Source organism: Melanaphis sacchari, unplaced genomic scaffold, assembly GCF_002803265.2.
Source record: "Melanaphis sacchari strain LSU unplaced genomic scaffold, SCAv2.0 Contig851_pilon_pilon, whole genome shotgun sequence".
NCBI lineage: Eukaryota > Metazoa > Arthropoda > Insecta > Hemiptera > Aphididae > Melanaphis > Melanaphis sacchari.
The window spans coordinates 1-6795 of NW_020271600.1; the positions used below are offsets into that span (position 1 = coordinate 1).

The 6795-nt window shown below is 29.1% G+C and overlaps 1 pseudogene; it reads right to left on the reverse strand.

Moving 5' to 3' along the window:
- Positions 1-3092: 3092 nt before the first annotated feature.
- Positions 3093-6409, reverse strand: LOC112602203 (annotated as a pseudogene).
- Positions 6410-6795: the final 386 nt, after the last annotated feature.

Genomic DNA, 6795 nt, shown 5'->3' on the forward strand with positions numbered 1-6795 from the left:
TTGCAGCCGCGTTCCGGATACGTATTGCTATGATATTTATAATATATTAAAAATTTTTAATAATTATGTAAAACTCTATAAAATATTTCTGAAATGTAATTATTTTATTAATATAAACACAAACATTGTATTCAGTAAATCATGTATGATACAATAACCTTTCTGTACTTGATAAAAATTGTATTCTGTTATATTTTAAAATGACTATTTGTTCTAAAAATTTTAAAAATTGTAATTTTTAAGGGAGGGTAATGTAACAATAATATATATTATTGTTACATGACCTATGTATTGTCAATTCCGTAGTACAATAGTGGGATTTATGCTGAGATAACATTGTTAATGATTGTGAGGCCTGTGGAATAGCACCGTTTATCGAAAGGGCAGTTCGAGACTGACAGCAATAAACACGAACTCACAAAACATGAACTCACCAACACCGGGATTGTTTACCACCATCTACATTTTGTTAAGTACAAACCAAAATATATTTTGAACAGAGATTTATAAACCAAACGTGTTTATTTATGATAAGATCCACATACCGTGTTCTAACCCTAGCGGAAAATTTATCCATGGGACAGAAAACCTTCCCTGGATAACTAATATAGTAACTAGGTTCCCCAGCCACGTTACAGTGTATATTATATTATGCATTAATTAAAATATCAATTTATAATAAATGAAATCTAAATAGCTTACTCACCTTGTTGTAGTTTTTCCCCAATTTCTTTCCATAAATTGAATTTATAAGTTGCATCACAATACTTTTTATGTAAAAAGTCATATAAAACATTATTCTCACGTACAAATTCAATTAGAATTTCGTCGTCCATTTCACAAATTTTACAAGAAATAGAAATAAAAAATATGACCGTGATTAGCGCGGTTTCAATTCAGACTAGGCGGTCTCGACCAGAAATCTCGTGACTGCCGCGGTCTGGATTGTGCATCGACCGGTCGAGATTTGATCGGACCTGACCGTGACTTGACCGTGACCGATAGTGTGTACGATTCCGTTGGATTACGTACTACCGATGTTGACCTGACCGTGACTTGACCGTGACCGGACCGAACCGAGACCGCTAGTGTGAATAGAGCTTAAGCAATTCTCCGCGTTTATTCCAAGTTCATCTTTCGGTGGTGTAGTCATCGAGGCCGACCACAGATTTGTAGGAGCCTCGTGGCTAAACAATACTTATTTGTCTAAAGTCTAAATCCTTAACTTATTACCTTGGTACTTATTAGTTATTAATTGTTATATAATTTATAAGGAAATTTATGCAGATTTCATTAAAATGATCAGTTAAACGTATATTAAAGTAGTTGACTAGTTTAGATTCAGACAACCGTAAAAAACTGAAACAAAATGTGAAATTTCGTTAATATTTTGATAATTACGATTTTAGAAATTATGAAATTATAAATAATTATCATAGTTCCGCTAGATTACTGCTTAAATTTCAAGTATATATGATACATTTGAGGTTGAGTTCATTGCTTTCAAAAATCTTAATATTTAAATATTTCAGAATTTAAAATGTAATTACTAATTACTGATTATATTATTTCATAAACCTTAATATAATTATTAGTTAAATATTCGGCTATCTTGTTGTATGCGCTCTACTGCCCAATTTATCTTTACTATCGTGACTTAATGCTGTAGTAAACCGACGTTTTTAGCATAAAAACGTAGTTCTAAAGTCCAGTGGCCTAAAACTATATCGCGCCACCTAGTCGGACCACTGATGCTGATTCCTGATTGGATTAGGAACATCACGCTATTTCTTTGACGTCAATCATCCTTTCCTAATCACGGCATGTCTCATATAAATATGAGCCCTCTTCACAGAGAGCTCCAGAGAGTATTTCATACACAAACGTTTCACCCATGCTTACCAAGAGCCTCTAAGGAAACGTTCCACACACAAATTCTCTCCGGTTTAGTATTTCAATACTAAGTCGAAAAACTTCTAAAAAGTTTATATTTTAAAGTTATTTTATATTTAATAAATACTTAAAGTTAAATATTAATATTTTGTTATTAATACTTATTCAAACATAAACCTCTTCTCTTCCTCAACTACGACGTTGTATCAACATTGTGCATTCGTCGTTAAAGAAGTATTGCAGTAACCACGATCAAGTGACAGCGACTGGTTACTACAATGCTAATAAAGATTATCACTCTCTTTTACTGCATGATATAATTTTTGATCGTGTATTTAGTCATTGGCCGACAGTTCTTGGGTTTATACGGTTTTTATTTTCACTTTTCAATATGCTTACAAAAGAATTTTATACCATAATTCAAAACGAAGAATCAGCTACTAATTTTTTAATTTCTAAAAATCTTTTAGTAAATGTGGAAAATATATTATGCGATAAATGTGTATAATCAATGCGATCTATGATTTATAAATTGTAATCGTAATCCGTGCCGGCCCAGATAATATTATTATCTTCAAAATTATTTAAACTGCGATGTTTGTCGGAATAAAATAAATCTAAAAATACGGTTTCTAAATATTCCTATAGTTCGACTTATTTGTATATAAAATTAATGCTTGTACCTATCACCTGTGTATATATGGTGTAATAAAAATAATTACTTATATTACAATTAGAGTGGTAAAAACACTAGAGTGCAATCAAACAGTAGAGCGCATACTGCAGTCGTAATGTCGCCAGTGGCAGTGGCCAGTAGAGCGCATACGACAAGATAGCCAAATATTCATTATTATTTCTGACGCTTCACAATCCAAAGTTAATTAAACTATTAATATTGGAATACTTGATTATTAGACGTTTTATTTGTGCACAAGAAATATAAAATTCAACATATAATTCTCACAAAGTAATATTTTTTTTCTTAAGTATCTAAATATTTTTACTCAAATAGGTATTTTATAACACTGTACATACATATTTAAAAATTTACATTATTTACTAGTTATACACAAAGTTGGTTATATACAAGTATACTATAATATAACCATATAATTATATAGAAACAAACTGCTGTACACTATTAATAATTATTTAAATATTACAAACAAATATTTAAATATTTAAATTATTATAGGTACATTTCTTAAGCAATGTAACCATCATTCTATGGCCAGCTTTTCTTAAGGTCACTATGCGATCAGGATTTAAATCTTGAGCAAGTTCTTCGAGAAACTCTCTTATTGCTGCTGTGTTCTGTACCCGTGTGTTAGTTGGTACACCATTACGAATCTGTTAAAATGTTAAATAATAGATGTATGAAAACCATATAAATTTTTATTTCAGATAATGAATTGATATATCTTCATTTATTGTTATTTATTTCTTACTTTTAGATTTTGCATGACTTGTCTAAATTTAATATTATATTGATTCTCCAAGAACAGTAACTGAGCTGTAAATAATTGGGTATGTAATATGTATTACTTATTTTCATGTTATAATTAATTTTAATTAGTCTAAAAATTTTTAATTTTTCAATTTACTTTCCTTGATATTGAATATAACTATTATTTAACAAAAATTATGCATACCTATGGCACATTATACATAATTATTTCTACTATACATAAAACTATAAAAGCATACATTTTTAAAAATATAACTATATAACTTAAAAAAAAAAAAAACAAAAACATGAAGTAATGATACAATATTCTATTTGCCATCATACAAACTTACTCTTACATATTAAATATATCATACTTATCTAAGACATAGATACATATAACTTTGAAGATGCCATTACATAATAATTTATTTTACTTCTTACTTCATTTGTTCTTCAATATTGATATCATTTAACCAACATATTGAATATCTAAATATACTTGCCATCAATAAGTTAAGTACTCTTTAACTTTAAATTAAGTTAAAACATAAATTTTATCGTGCAACATTTAGAAATAACATTAATTTTTCCTAAAACAGAAAATACTTACCCCTATAAATTAAACCCAGGTTATGGTCTACAAGCAAACACATAAAATACAAGTTAATAGTTGAAAATAAACAAATATGACAAAAATCAAAAGATGCAAAATTAAAGTAGTTAAAATCATACTAAGGAATTCCCAAACTTTAGGGTGTGGTTTAATAAGTTTCAATATTGAAGCATGGTAAGTTTCAATGTAATTATTGGTCCTTGATATGTCTTGATTAAACACAGATATTGCTGACGGTCCCAATGTGTCAAACCAATATTCCCAAACATAATTAAACAAGAAATTTTCAAGTTGTGCTGCTATTTCTGGGTATTGATTGACATATTCAATAATTGAGTAAAATCCATCTACCATTGAGGGAATGATTTCACCTTGCCGTATTGTTGGCAAGTACGGCAAAGCAAGAATTTTCAACAAAATAAAAAGAATATATAATTTTGATGTAAAGTAAATTATTTATTATTCTGTTGTTAGTTTAGAAAATTTATGATTGCTAAATAATTACCATTCTAAGTACACGTGCAGCTATGGGATAAGTTTTCATTAAATTGAATACTCTAACCCTTTTATTTCTTGCTTGACGTATGACAGCCTTCATATGTAAATATTTTAATTAATATACAATTCAAATTTTAATAAACTATATATTTTGTTTCTATATTTGTACTTGGCAGAAGTGAAAATAACATCCTTGATGTTGACTTTCTGGAAATAAAATTTTGATTGCATTGATAAGACCAAACTCAAAATCAATTATTATTATGACATTGTAGTATACTAAAGGCAGCACATTTCTTATGTATAACAACAAGCCACATAAAACTTTTGAGTTTTTCCAGTCAAAAGTCCATGTACTAGCAGAAAAGTCTATTACAAAATATTACAGAATAATTTATTAATTTAGTAATTAATTAAATAGGTAAATTGTTGCCATTAATTGAAACTTACAACATTTTTATAAATCACGTGGAAAGTGAATAATTGATGAACACTATTTTCTAAAAATTTTGGTACGACTTTAAAGGTACTGTTATGGGCTACGAGATATGCTATGATAGTAATATATAATATAATATTGCTAGAAGCATAATAATCCATTATAATTCATCATCATAATAGCAGTTATTAAAATGTCGAGGTCGTTTAAATGTATTATTACAACTCCACAAATTGTTACTTAAGAACAGAAGACATCCTGGAGATTGTTGTTTTCGAATGTGAAAACAATTCCAAGAATTAATATGAATTAGAAGGTTGTTGACTACAACAACAAGAGACTTCTTTGTATATAAGGGAGTCCAAAGACCAACAGAGGCAGATGTACCAGAGCCACGAAGACCTGAGCACCTTCACAACACTCAGCCACTTTTTGTATCAGTTACATGTACTTCATTTATACGTAATAAACATATTATTGTTCTTAAGAGTTGTAAATTTCATTTAAATAACACCCTGAGTCTGGATCTGATATTGGCACGCAACAGTACCATCACATCCAGCAACACGGACCTATTTATACAAAACAATGAATTAATGCAGTTAGCTGTGAAGAATTCTTATTAAATAAACATACACTTTGTAATTCTGGCATTATTTCCTCAATATTTGCTATATTACAAAACAACAACCCCTCAATGTTGCCATTCACTATTAGTGGACCTTGATAAAACCTACAAAAATATGGTAAATTATTTAATTTTTCTATAAATATAGAAATACAATTTTACCTTTTAGGCGGTTCTTGGAATGTATGTGCAAACTGGCTGTTATCTTCATGCATCATTAACGTGTGTAGATAGCTCACATTTTGAGGAGTTGATTGAAAACAACTACGCCTCATACGAAGCATTCTCTCCGAAGCTTGTACGAAGTAGTGTTGGAACTATCCGAATACTCGGATATTTTTAAATCCGGATAAAAATTATTTAAAATATCCGTAATCCTATTATATTCGGGAATTCGTATACTATTCGGATATATTCGAATAATCCTATTGTGATATTGTACGATATTTGTAATAACAACAATTATACCAAAAAATCACGGTATATTATAACAAAATAAATATTATAAATTATAATATTATATAATTAGGAGAAAACATAAGACAGTAAACAGATATTATTTAAATAATTAATAACGAAAATAATAGGTATACAACAGCAGTACATTGAAAAATTCTTAATTTAAATAATAAATAACAAATATAATAGGTAAAAAAACAGTAGTACACTGAAAAATACTTAATTTAAATCTTAAATATTAATATTTTGCTTTAAGAAAACTAGAGTGGAAACATTTTTCGCATTTAATCTATTACGTTTTGATGTAACAATATTTCCAGCGGTAGAAAAAACTCTTTCAGAAGATGCTGATGATGCAGGTATGCATAAAATATTTTTAGCGACCTTTGCAATTGTTGGATATATTGTTTCGTGTTCTTTCCACCACATGCATGGATCTAGATTGTGGTTAATCTGAATTTCAGAAATATACTGTTCAAATTCATTATCAGCACAAAGGACGCTTGTTGCTAATTCTAATGATCTAATGGTTTCAAAAGTTCTATTAAATTGCTGCATTTTTCCCAGTCATCTTCCATAACCTCGAGTTTTTTGGCCATTTTTTTTGTAAAATATGATTGATCTGCCATTAGAGCAACTATTGCTGACCGCACTTCGACTAAACGTTCAAGCATATGTAACGTGGAATTCCATCGAATTGGGCAACATTGAATTAAACGTAAATTCGGTTTACCATTGTTTATGAGATAAGACTCTAATGCGGTTGTTCTTTTATAAGAGTGTTTGAAGGCAGACACTATTGACGAAGCCTTTTT